The sequence below is a fragment of the Erpetoichthys calabaricus genome, chromosome 1 (assembly GCF_900747795.2).
Source record: "Erpetoichthys calabaricus chromosome 1, fErpCal1.3, whole genome shotgun sequence".
NCBI lineage: Eukaryota > Metazoa > Chordata > Cladistia > Polypteriformes > Polypteridae > Erpetoichthys > Erpetoichthys calabaricus.
Window position 1 is genome coordinate 243,591,440 of NC_041394.2, and position 14,840 is coordinate 243,606,279.

Consider the following 14,840-nt stretch of genomic DNA (forward strand, 5'->3'; position numbering starts at 1 on the left):
TGGGTGGGGGAGAGAAGGGGGTTGGCAGGCAAGCAAACATGATTCTTTGAACACAGGTTTTATGTAAGAAGCCAGTGCAGCTCTTGCATGGATCTGGTAGCCAGTAATTGACATTCATGTGACAGATTTATGAAAACAGATTAGCAGAGTAGAATTTTATTGCGTTGGAGGAATCTGTTGATAACATGTTAATGTTTTAGCTAAATAGATACGAGGCCACATGTTCCTTTAGATTGGCTTTACCTGTTTTTTAACTGGATATTTGGCTTAAGGCTAATAAAAATAAATCATGAAATATAACTTAGCTGTTTTTTTCTGAACAAGCATTAGAGAGTTTAATGTGAAGGTGACTCTTACAAAATAATTGTTATACTGTACAATTATAAAACTGTATGAAAAAATACTGTGACTTGCAGCCTTAAATAGGACTATGGTCCTGGGAAGCCACATGTTGTAAGATGCATTGATGCCAGAAGCAGAGGGCAGTGGAAAAGTGAAGGAGTGTGAATACAAAACACGTGAGTTCAGTCAGAGAACAGGTGATACTGTTGTATTATTTTAGAGGTTCCTTCCTGACCCAGATAACAGGCAGAACCAGGACATAGTCCTTAGTATGACTTCAGTAAGTGAAAGCTTTTTTGAGCTCAGCCAGAAAAGCTTCTCCTACATGTCCAATTCAGCAAGAACATTACGCTGAAGTTCAGAAGTGGGACTTTGGATAAAAGGTGATCATAGTGGAGTGTCATATGATCCTGGCAGTTTAGGAAAGCTGCAGGAAAATGATGGATGAGAGCAAGTGAGGAGAGAAATTTTCATTCACATAAAGGGAAAAGTTATTCTTATGCTGAAAACAAAGGGATAGTGACACAATGTTTTGTCTGTATAAGCTTCATCAGATATTTCTGCTAGGTCAATTCACTAAGATCTTTTAGCCCAGTGCCTTCCACAGTTGAGCACTACAGAGACCCAGACTTAGGCACTACAGAGACCCAGACCTAGGCATGCCCTTTCTGAAATCAAAATTGCAATATAAACCTGCCACTCACTTGAATGTTAAGGTGCAAAAAATTACAAGCAGCAATAACAAAAGGTAGCCATTAAAGTTACCTGAGTGAATTAAAGCAGACAACATTTTAAAAGCACATCTAGAAGATAGGAAGTGTCCATCAATGGATCGTGTCATTCAAGTGATCATTGGGAGTGTCTCACAGATGTGGAATCAATTGAAAAGAGCCGGAAGATGTTTGGTGTGATGTTTCCTTTAGAGTGGAGGACAACTCTCTGGAAGACTATTTATGTCACTTCCCAACTGGACAGTGCCAGCTCCCCCCTTTTGTCTTTCTCAATCATGTAACCATTTTTGCACCGGAAGTCATTGTTCATTGTGGACCTGACTTTCTATCAGCATGGAACTGCTCTATTGAAGAAGTCATTGTCAGGCTCTCAGAGCCAGGAAAATTCACTACTCTATCCTAAAACAATTTGGACATGGGAACTCCAACCATTGTTTTGTCTACCTTATATTTCTTTAAAATGTATAAATAAAGAATAGGGTAGAGATTATACTGCCATTGTTACACTGCCCTACTCAATCTTCGCTCACTCTGTTTATGGCCAAGGTGGAAACTGCCAACTCAGAAGGCATTTGATTAACAAAGACCAAGAGACAAATGGAGGCTTTAGGAGAACACCAATGGGAGAGGCACTAACAGATCTAAAGAGTCTTAACCAGGACGCCAATAAGTCCAGTGTCAAATCACAACAAAAGATTTGAGCCAAAGGTTGAGGTAACAAAGTAAATGTCCTAACATAATAATATAGCCTCTCCCTAACTAACTAGAAATCAAGTGAAAGTTTGCTGTTAATTTTTGTAATTAATGCAATGGGCACTGATGTTCACTCTATGCCATGAATTATATCAGCTGTGCAAATAACGTGATATTTGCCATGTGTCTGTCAACTGCTTAATAAAACTGTAAATGACATGGCAGCACCTGTGAAAAAATGTCATCACAGCTTGGCTCATGGAGTGGGGTGGGGGGGTCTTCTGTAGAATTCTGTTTTGGATTAGTTTAGGGTGGCGGCACGGTGGCGCAGTGGGTAGCGCTGCTGCCTCGCAGTTGGGAGACCTGGGGACCTGGGTTCGGCTCTCGGGTCCTCCCTGCGTGGAGTTTGCATGTTCTCTCCGTGTCTGCGTGGGTTTCCTCCGGGCACTCCGGTTTCCTCCCACAGTCCAAAGACATGCAGGTTAGGTGGATTGGCGATTCTAAATTGGCCCTAGTGTGTGCTTGGTGTGTGGGTGTGTTTGTGTGTGTCCTGCAGTGGGTTGGCACCCTGCCCGGGATTGGTTCCTGCCTTGTGCCCTGTGTTGGCTGGGATTGGCTCCAGCAGACCCCCGTGACCCTGTGTTCGGATTCAGCGGGTTGGAAAATGGATGGATGGATGGATTAGTTTAGGGTGTTTGGAAAACTGACAGCAGATGATGTTCCTTTTGATTCCAAGTGAACCTTTGTGAGGCAGAACTAGCAGTGTCACTATGCAGACAGGTAATTCAGTAAGTAGATGAGAGCTCATGGAGTCATAGGAAAGGAGATTGGAATGCTGGGAAGAGAGCAACAGGGAAGGGAAAGCAGTAAACTTAGACACCTGTATTTCTTGCTTTCCACCCCCAAAAAACTTCTACCCCCCTCCTTAAATTACTTTAATGAATTTTGCATTTCACAATTGCAAAATTGCAAGTAAAACAAATTTTAGAGTTAATATTGTGAAATTTTACTCAAAATGAAACTTTCTTAATCACTAATTAAACTACTGAATAAACAATATTCTTCTGTATTGTTATATGTCTCAAAAGCCTTGACCCTGTAAGTTTGCTAAAGCCTTATGCAGATCTGCTGTTTGGACACTTAGAAGGGCAGGCCTGTTGGAGAAATATAACAGCAGAGAACTGGCCAGGATATGGTTGTAATTAGGAATTTTTCAAGCTCGTTTACTTTGAATTATGTGTGCTTATTATGATTTTTATAATCATTTGTTTACCTTGTTTTTTTTTTGTGACTGTCACTTGTATTTGATGCATCTGTTCAGTTTAATTGCTGCTATGCCTGTGCATCGTTTTTATGTGGTCATGTGACATGGCATGTGATGTTGTATTTCAACTGAGAAACAGCACTCCAAAGAATGCACCATCAACCAGTAGAAGAAAGAGAAAATTAGTGCAAAGTCTGAAACCAAAAGAGTGTCAAAACCTAGCAGCCATATCCCAAAACCCAAACCAGCATCACAGTCAACCAAACGTGCCAAAAATTAATTTCACTGAAAATCCTCAGATTAAATTTTACTTGTGAAAGATTTATGCATTTTATCCACAGACTTGGACAATGAGGCGAGCACACAGCCATCTTAAATAGGCAGGAAGCAATGACAAAGTAATGGTGTTGTCAGTAGACTTAAAGATGGAATTATTATTGTGTTTATGCACACAATCACAGATTAAGAGATAAAGTAAAGCAGAGTGCTGGGGCTCTCTGAACTGAGAATAACTATAGAGGCGATTATCAAGATTTGACTGTAAAAAAAATCTAAAACTGACAAAGAGAAATGTATTATGTAATGCATTCACTTGCGTGACATTCCTTAAGTCTATTAATTATGTTAATTAGCATGATTAAAATTCTTTACCCCTCCTCTTCATGCCGAATTATTATCAATTCCAATATTTCATGACATCTGCAGATTTCCGAAAGTACTAGGCTTTTCTGCCCTCTATCGCCTTTACTTTTTAATCTGTCTCTCTGGCCTTTTGCAGCTGTTCTAAGAGCACATGAGTTGATTATGCCAGTTATTACACATCGGCTTCCCACATAAATTAGTCTTTATCAGCAGAAAATGTACTATTCTTTCTTGGCAATGCTCCCTCTGACCTTCCTCATATATTATGAATATTTAATACCTATGAATGTTTGTCAGGTTACAAAATCATTTGGGCAAAATCGTCTCTCTTTCCCCCAAACTCTTCATGCAAGAACCATAATTTTCCTTCTTCTATCCTGGTGGCCAGTTAAATATTGACCATTGACAACTCTTTTTCCCTATCAGACACAGTTATATGCAACCATCAAACGATTTTTAAAATGCTCAAGTTCTCCCTAAGTAAGTGCGATGTTACCTTTTCCACCTTCAAAGGTTTTCAGCCTAATCTTATATCTTTGCTCTCCCACTTTTTATGGTGACCTAAAGTGACTCAGAATATCATTCACCCGCATATTCTAAGTAGGAAGAAGTACAAGGGTGGAATTTCTGTGCCTAATGTAGAATTTTACCATTGGGCTTTTACTCTGCGATCAGTTTGGACCTGGCTTTCTTCACTTGACAATCCCCCACCCTGGCTTGTTAATTAATGTAATTTTGCTACAACTAAATCCGTATCTAATCTCCCTTTTTCTACGGTCAGATTAAAGTCCTGCCCTCTAAATCCGAGGACACTATTAACTGACATCCAAGAAACCTAGTGCAAATTTGAAAAATGGTACTCATTTTCCATAATTTGGCCTTACATACTGTATTGGTTGCAATCCATTTCCTTACAATCTTGGTCATTGTGTGGAATGCAGATATTTTGAGATATTTTTGATAAATCATGACTCTGCAATTTCTATCTTTGAGGTCTGAATTCTCAATTTTATCTTATTCTTTATTTTTCTACTTTGACCTACAGCTAAGTTCTTTTCTTAAAGCATCAGTTTCCTTTTTGTCCTCACCTCTACCTCAGTGCTCTCTCTTTATGTACTGGGAATGCTCTTTGATATCTACCTTCTAGCTCTCTATTGTTGTGTTTATCCTCCATTTTATCTGTTAAATTGCCATTTTCCCCTGAAATTCTTTATCTTCTGGATCTCTGTCCTCTCTCTCTCTCTTCTCTCTGGAACAGGCTTCTCACGTTTAGAACAACAACTACAACTAAGAAAGCCTTAGCCTTCTGTATGGAAAGTCTCAACTCTCTTGTCTCCCTTTCCTGTTTGGAAATAGCTTTCTTCAACGTTCTCCTTGAAGTCTCAGCATTGTGGGTCGATGAGTCATCTGACGCCTGCATTCATAAATTTTACTATTATATTGAGTTGGTAGGAAGACAAATGGTGGGGGATCCTGGTTATACTCCACACTCCCTTAACCTGTTCATGTTCATCAGTTGTGAGAACAGGAGCTATTATTCCTTTGTCTTTAATCTTATATTCAAATTTAGTAATGTTTTCCTATGTTGAACTCTAATCAATACAAATTTGATGACAAAAAAAGTTATGGTTTACATTGTCTTTATTCGTTTTTTCCTCTTCCCTGTGGAGTTTGGTAAACTTTTTATAGGATGAATTTGTTAATTATTAGTTTTTTGGTATTGAGGTTCTTGATTTCTGATTAGCGCTTTGACCTTGACAACAGATCAGTTTTATTTTTCGGTAATGACTTCGGTTCAACCTTTTAACTACAACTCATTTCCTGATCCTATTAATTAAAAACTCTCACTGACTCGTTTTGAGTCAGTACAACTGAGTTACACTAAAAAAAATAGCTTACTTTGTGTACTTCTTACTCCTGTTTCAATGCTCCCATAACCTAAAACCTCATTATCTCATAGCTTGACAGTCTTTCAGTTGTTGTAAGAAAATTGGATTCTTAATGAATGTGTCTTTGGTATTCATGGTCAGTGGGTTTTGAAGATCTGTATACTCTTTCACTTTATTGGGAGTACTGAACATCTAACCAACATTTGATATCTGTTATTATCAGACTATCAAAGCATGTTGTGATGCATGTACTGTTGAATGATAGCCATTGCAACAGGTTAACGTACTGGGGTAATCAATTTAAAACAAACTAGAAGATCAGTCTGAAGCTGTGATTAGTAAAAGGGGAGCAACAGGTCAGACAGCACATGTTTTAAGGAAACATCTAGGACCCCCTTATGAACATGTGACTTTATGTGTTCACCCTTTTAAATGATGGCTTCATATCAACCACATTAACAAAGAACACAGAATGATCAGAGACTGATGACACTTGCTGCACTTTCAATTTTAATGTGCTCTAAAACAAAGTAAACAGACCCTCATTGGAGTGATACTAGTATGACCATTGTATGACCACCCTGCCACATTGAAAATATATGTACTGTATGACAGAGAGTTTGGATTGTTACTTGAATTTGTTTCAGTGTTGTCTTTTAGTGTTATTACATTAATAATTAACTGCTTAAGAAAAAATATTTTTATCCTGTATTTACGGTTGGAAACAAATTATCCATTATTACTTATGTTAAATATATTTTTATATTTTATACTCTCTCAATGATTTGTTCATATGGATATTATGGGGCATAAGAATCACCTGCCAGAAGGAGCAATGCCTAACCTGCTCTTTCCTTAGTGAGACCTCCATCTAAAATTATTAACTCCATCCCGTCTAAAGCTCATAGATGTGGCCTCCAGAATGTCTGTTAGTAGCACCTATTACATGGGAGACTTGCATGGACATCTAACATGAGAGAAAAAAAAGAATAAAGATAAGCACCAGAGAGCAATGCATGGACCTGCCCTCTTCAAAGTCCACAGACAAACAAGGCTGTCATTCATACTATCCCTCAAGGAGTGGCCTCCTGAAGGTCAGTGAAACACCTTTCAGCACTCACCCTACATTCAATTGAGTAATAAACAGGCAGACTGGCGTGTTGCCATTCCTTTGCCCGCTTCTGCTTCCTCCCATTTCATTTAAATGTGAGATGTACAATTAATTTACACTACATGGAAATGTTCTCTTGCTTATGGGTTTCTATAGCTATCAGGAATAAATATTTTTTTACAAATTAGTGAAACATTAACCTCTTATTTTCAGATGTATAATAGCTGACAACAAGATCCTTAAAATCTGGAACTTCTGATGAAAGAGAATCATCCTCATTCTCAATATTATCCTGCAGTCTTAAGTCCATAAGGCTGCTGTACAGACAGTGGAAGGGAGTGGTGAGGAAATACAAGACAAAAACCTGAAATGACTGGTAAGGGGTCAATATATGCATAGAGAGGGCCATATCTGGACCCTAACATTTATGTATTATGGGGCCCCATCCCTCTTCTCTTTTGATGTCCTAGAAATGAGATTCAAACAGAATTCAGGATCCATGAGGCAGCAGTGCCAACTGTTCCATTCCGTTTTTTGCATTATGTAGTGTACTGTAGAAGTAAATTTTAAAACAATCTTAAAGTCCATAGAACATTATATAAGTGACCAAGACCAGCCTCACACTTCACACCTTTGATTCAGAGAACATGTCACTCTTAATGACTGTAGTTTCTGGATCTTCTTGTCCTGAGTATGCACAATTATACACATTGGAATTGCTGTGGGTGATTAGTATACTCCCTCATGACTTCAAAGCAGAGCTTCAAATTTTCAAATGTATTGCAAGGTTAACACGTTTTGAAAGACAATCAATGTGCTGTCTAAAAGCCCTACTGGCAGTACAAATACTTCACAAGCATGGTGAGCTCTGTTAATCTTTTTCCTTTTTCCATTCTGTCGTGGTACAAGAAAAATGTGAGACATTAGGCAAACAAGGCTTCCTTGTGTTTGTGCAGTGCAGTTTCCTCATTTCCTTTCATCTGCATTGTATATACATTGTACTTCTGACTGACTGCTCATTGATTGTTCATTTTCACACACTCAAGAGACCGTCCCTATTATGTAACAGTTTGATTTATTTACGACTTGTTGCGGTGTGAGATGTCACACTCCATGACCAAAGGTTAAGATTATGTAAATTAAGTATATGACTAAAAATGGCTGGGAAAGTTGTATAGTGTGACACTTTTCTTAGATGTTGCATGCAGGATGCTGTAACCTTTTTAGCTCATGGATTTTAGGTAACCAAAACTTGAAAGTCTCATCAAGCTGAGCATATGTAAAGTGCCTTCTGGGAAACATGTAAGACAAAGTAGGATTCAAAGTATTTTACATAGTTAGAACATGAATGAGGACCTTAGGATGTTTTATATATGCAGTCTATTTGCAGATTCAAGTAGCTTTTAATTCCCATGAAAACTGATAATGATAATGATAATGAATTAGTAAACTGTCCACTCTGCTAGTGGAAAAGTAGAAAGACGTGCAAGCTTATTTGGGTGAAATATCTTTCGGAGAGAGGCTGCCTTTTATTCTCACAGTTCACTTTAGTTCAGTTCAGTTGGTCCTTGTTGCAAAAAAATGAAGTTTTCAGGTGCCTTAGAAAGGAGTTCTTGTTATATAAGGAGATATAATCTGTAACTAAGGAACTGAACCATCTGGGAATTGTCATCTGGGACTGAATGAAGGCTGCATGGACCATCCAGGATGTATAATTCTTTGTATTGCTTATATTTGCTCATCTTAATTACTGACTTCTGCCCTATGCTTTTTGGGAAAGGTTCCAGCTTTCCCATGACCCTTTTTGGAAGATGGGTGGATGGATGGATAAATATGATTTTTAAGTAAAAGCTTAATCTTAAAAGCTAATTGTCACTAGCATGGCCATGTGGTATAATTCATCATCCCTTATATAGATGTGCTCCTTTACAGGAGTGTCTTTGAAAATTTCTCTATTGCTAGCAAGCTTGGTTGAAGTAAAAGATTGAAAGTAAATTGTATACACAGGGTACAATATGGACAGGGAGACAGGTAAGAAGACGATACGGTAACAGTTGTGGAGCTGGTTTTGACATTCCATCCTTTCCCCCATTAAGAAATGAACCTAAGAGATTAGTTGCTACCTTCAGTGATAAGTACATAGAGCAGATAATCTGATAACATGATAAAACATGTCATAGGGAGATATTTGGAGAACCTCAGGAACAGCCATATATTAAAAATGCTACATTTGTCTTAATTATGTAAAATAACATAACATTACAGTAGTTTGTTTTATGTGCCTAATCAGATTCAACTTCGCAGGAAGCCAATTCCTCTCTTAGCAGTACAGAAGCAAAATGGGAACCTGTGCTGAGCAGGGTGTCAGTCCATCACAAGGGCCACACACACTGGTCCACATTAGGGTTTCCAGTTTCTAGATGAAGGCAGAAAATGCAAGCTGACAAAAAAAAGAGTACATCAAACTCCAAATGGACAACAAACTCAGTATGATGGATCCATTAGGCAACAGTAATAAGCATCATGCCACTGTGCTACCCTAATATTTTTTCATGTTTAATAAAAAAAGTGTTATTTTTGATACATTCTATTAACTAATAAAGTTATATTGAAAAGGAAACAGTGAAGCTGAACTGAATAAAATTTAGAAGACAGCTCTCCAACACCAGTTAAGCACTTCAATAAATAATTTAATCAAACAATCAACATTCACCTTCCTCCAACCAGTCTGGCAATCAGGTTTTATTTACACAAACACTGTGGCTCTGCACTTTTGTGACTGCAGTTTCATAAAAGAAGCCTAATGGCGGATCAAAAGTCCACAATGAAGTAGTGGCATCCGAACAAAAAAGGCACCTGCAGCCACGTCCTATGGGAACCTCCACTGTACAACTCTCAACATACATATCATTGAGGCTAGCATGGTGGCAGTATTTACAGACTGTGTTCAGATGTCTGCCCAGTCACTGTCTGTGTGCAGTGTACACATTCTCCTGTGGATCTTCTTTAGTGATGCTAATTTTTTTTTCCATGATTGGTGATTCTAAATATGATTGGCATCATGAAGTTCGAGTACGCCCTGTAGAAGACTGACCTACAGTAACACCCAGGATGACATTTGAATTTGAAAACATTTTTATCCTATTGCTTTTAAGAAACTTGCAAAATAAGGGAGTTAACTAATTTTGCTCTCAATTGCAAATGCAGGAATGTCTAACTGAAAGAGTTGCATTTAATTAAAAATCAGTACCTTTGATTTTCACACAGTAGTTGCCTCTTATTCCGAGGGCTGTAATATCTGGTTTGATGAGGTTATTCGATATTCTGTAAAAGGATGCATGCTGTGTCTGCTCTTCAGTTGAGTCATATGAGCTGAATGGCTAATCGTCTGTAGAATGTATGAAGATCTGATTTTACCGTGAACGTTAAAACACACAGCACCTTTTATTGAGGAAAAAAAAAATACACAGAAGATCTGATTGTGTCTTAACTGATGAAATTGTTATTAGAATATTTTTAAAGATTTGAAGCATTCAAATAAAAATTTGAAGTGTCTGTATTGTACAATGACTGATCTAGTGGTTCATTTCTATTTTTACACATGGTTTAATTCCAGCCTGGGAAAGCCTTTATATGAAGTGTGCATATTCTCATTATGTGTTTCTAAAAATTTTCTTGTACCATAGTCTACATCCACAGTCTAAGGAGTTGCCATCTCAGAATTGTGTGGCAGATCATTTGCACCCTTAATGCCTAACCAGGATCACTTGGCTTTTAAAATGAACTGATATTTCTTGATCCATCCATCCATCCATTTTCCAACCCGCTGAATCCGAACACAGGGTCACGGGGGTCTGCTGGAGCCAATCCCAGCCAACACAGGGCAGGAACCAATCCCGGGCAGGGTGCCAACCCACCGCAGGACACACACAAACACACCCACACACCAAGCACACACTAGGGCCAGTTTAGAATCGCCAATCCACCTAACCAGCATGTCTTTGGATTGTGGGAGGAAACCGGAGCACCCGGAGGAAACCCACGCAGACACAGGGAGAACATGCAAACTCCGCGCAGGGAGGACCCGGGAAGCGAACCCAGGTCCCCAGGTCTCCCAACTGCGAGGCAGCAGCGCTACCCACTGCGCCACCGTGCCGCCCTTTTTCTTGATATATTTAATATATTGTTTCTTTTATGTAGGTAAGTTTTAGATCTCACTTGTTATTATTGAATTCAACCAAGCATTATGGTTGCTTTGTACTGTTACTCATTTTATGTGAACTTTTATCATTTTTCCCCACTTCCATGTTTGTTTGTTTTTTTGTTTTTTTTTTGGGTTATTGATATGACATTTTGCCCAATCTCTTTTCCTACTAGTATGCAGGGGTAACCTTAATACTCTTTATTTGTTATCACGTGCGTGCACATGGGAGGCAGCCAAAGGGCTCTGGTGATAGTAATTACTTTCCAAACCAGGGGTTGACAATGTGTTCTAATGCCTTCTCTCTTCCTGCCTCTGCAAAATAGAAAATTGACGACTGTTACACCTCTGATGTCACTTCCATTATCCGCCTTCCTGGACCCAACCCTTAACTGCCTGGAACACTTATTATCCACAATTTGTTGTGTGTTTTTCCTTACTTTCTTATTTCAGTAATACAGGGTCACCGGGGTGGTGCCCCAACACTTTAATGTTGTTTTGTCACCTATTTACTCCGTATATTTCACAGGATTACCTCAGGTACCTGAGGAATAAATTAGCTACCTCTTTGCTTGTGTTGTTCGGCTCCCATTTGTGCTTCCTTGTGTTGTTTTTTTTGACCATTTTCATTTAACTTTTTTGATCTTCAGTTTTTGGTTCCTGTTCCTAAACCTGTTTTTGGTTATTATTTGATTACCTATTTTCTTTCTTAAATTAGCATTTAATCTAGAAATTAATGTTATTTTCACTTTTTTTTCTCTTAAGCAAAGACATCCAAACATTATCCATTGCTGACAGTATTTTCAGCCAGATAACTCCTGTGATTTATGCGTGTTTGCAAATTAATTTAATGTTTGTTTCAGCCTCTTTCTTGATGGTTTGTTTCTAATATGGTTTTTTGAAGCACTGAATCATATTATTGCAATTACTGTTATTTTAAAAATTGTTTACAAGAGTTATAAAATTAATTTGTGCCATTTCTATCATCATTTTGTTTTTCCCAGGGTACCAACATTTTGAGTCACTATCATTATGATGATGCACTACAGAGTGCATTTCATCATCTATATATATAATTCACTAAGCCACCGACAAGTAGCCACCCATGGAAAGCACACAAGACAGCCACGCCCACCAACTCTAAGACCATTGGATACGATGACAACTCGCAGAGCCACGCCCACCAACTCGGACGCGAGTCATTTATGTTCGTCTGTGCTACAGTCCACATGCACCTCTGAGCCATGTTGACTTTTCGGTTACGACGCACGACCACGTGCACCATTGCAAACTGTTTTACATGCTACATACAGCAATTCGCATCCGCGACAAACATGTGTCTTCTTAGATGGTCCTGCAGGAACACGGAAAACGTTTCCCCACCCACCAACACTCCTTAATCCCCGGCCTGCGTCCACCGCATCCGCGACAAACATGCGTCTTCTTAGATGGTCCTGCAGGAACACGGAAAATGTTTCCCCGTTCACCAACACTCCTTTTTCCCTGGCCCGCGTCCACCCTCACTCTCTAGTCATTCACACTGCCTGCTCATGTGCCCAGACGCTACAACTCACTGACCACCCTGTAAGTCGCTTTCGTCTGTGCTAGGAGTCCACATGAATCTCTGAGCCACGTTGACTTTTCATTATTCTTTTCGGTTACGATACCTGACCGCGTCCACCATCGAAAACCATGGGAAAGGAACAACGAAGCCCCGCCCAGAAACTCTACCCCTCCTCCCACGTGATAGGGAACGCACCTCAGAGCACTGCCCGCCAACTCGAACAGCTCATCAAACACATACTCACTCGCTTTGGTCTGTGCTGCGGTCCAAATCCAGCTGTGAGCCACGTTGACTGTTCATTTGCCTTCCATTGCCACCGCTTCAAATGTATTTCATGGAAACAACACTTCTTTCAATGTTATACAGATTCCTGCATCAGGTAGCTGCATGTGCGCTACACTGAATGGATCAACGTGTGTCTACCCAGCGCAGAGAGGCGTGGGTAAGCCGTTGAACCCCATTCGTGCTGAAAACCGAGGCTTGCAATTGTTCCCCATGAACGAGGAATTCCCAGTAAGTGCGGGTCATACGCTCGCACTGATTACGTCCCTGCCCTTTGTATGCCCCCCCCCCCCCTCGCTACTACCATGGTCGGGTGACACAAAACACGGCGTCAATCCAGCTGTAAGCCACGTTGACTGTTCATTTGCCTTCCATGGCCACCGCTTCAAATGTATTTCATGGAAACAACACTTCTTTCAATGTTATGCATCAGGCAACTGCACGCGCGCTACACTGAATGGATGAACATGTGTCTACCCGGCGCAGAGAGGCGTGGATAAGCCACTGAACCTGATTACGTCCCTGCCCTTTGTACACCCCCCCCCCCCCCCACCTCGCTACTATCATGGTCGGGTGACTTGGTGGATTATATATAGAAAAGCAGCCAGAACCGCAAAGAACAATGAAAAGTCTATGTGGCTCAGAGGTGCATTTGGACTGTACCGGAGACAAAAGTGAATGAGGCGCTGTTTGGAAAATGAACAGTCAACGTGACTCACAGGTGCATGTAGACTGTGCAAAGACGAAAACGACTCAGGTGACGAGTTGCGGGTGGGCACATGAGCAGGCAGTGCATACTGAACGAGAAATCAGCAGACTAGCAGGACGGAGGGGGCGGAATGGGCATCCTTCCCCTCTCCTCCCGTTCCGCCCTCCGCGCCCGAGCGCCATCCACCCCTGTTCCTCGCTCTGTGAGGAGAAGGCGCGACGGCGGTCCTCCAGTTTTCAGTAACGGACAATTGTATGTTGGTTCGTACCGTGCATTGTTACAATGTTACTTTTCTTGGTGGTTTATTAAATTACGGATTTTTCAAATGTTAATTTTTTTCCCTGTGCTTAAAAATCATTAAAAAAGTGGCCTGATTACGCGGCGTATGCTACGCCACTGGTTGGCTAGTGATTCTATAAAAAGCACCTTGCTTACTTGCTTATGGTGGTCCATTGACAATGAGATGATGATGTAAACCCCCATGCTGCAGCAGTGCCATTTGAGAGTATTTTAAATGAAAGTGTGACCTCAGCCATAGAAATGCTTAAAATGCCACTAAATATTTCCTGTGCTACCGCTATCAGGGGAATGGCTGCCAAGTCTAAGAGTTTCTCAGTATCATTCTTTTACCTCTTGATCATATCTTCATTTATGGTCCCCCTGGTGAAAAAAACCTGTTTGATGTCACTCTTGTTCATCTTAGCCACCTGAAAATTATTCTCCTTACAATCAGCAAACAGAACCGAAATATAATTTGCAAGGAGGGCTGAGGGCCTAGCGGATGGTTTGTGTATTATTACACTGACAACTCAAAGACAGTCAGCCACGGAAGTGCCAAACTTTTTCTACTCAGATACATATCTTCAATATGGTTAGTTAGAAGTTTTTTCTCATAGTCAAATGTTTTAATATGTTAGCTTTATCATGGAGCATGTACACAGCACCTAAAGAAAGATGCTGTATTCTTTACCAAAGTGTTCTTCTGCATTACATGGTCATTATTGCTGTGGTGTGGCTAACTTTTGTATTACTCTCACTTGTATGTACACACTTATGTTAAGTGCTTCCCACAGAAGTTATACCCAGAGATAGGAGCTAAAAAAAGTACCAGGAACAACCTACAAGGATGTAGAAGTGATCCCAGTTCCTACCTTTTTAGTCTTTCTAGTTCTCAGCACTTAACTTTAATTCTTCTTTCCATTTTTTCTTTTCTCTAGACTTAAAGTACAGTAATCTTACATGCAATATGAACACATTTATTGACACTTTAGCAAAACACTAATGCTCTATTCACGTCTTGTATCTATAACCAGTTAATATCAAGAATACACAATTGCTTAATTGGTCATTGTAAATGTATGACGTACTATTTACAAATATATAAAAATAACACCTACAGTCACAATTTTATA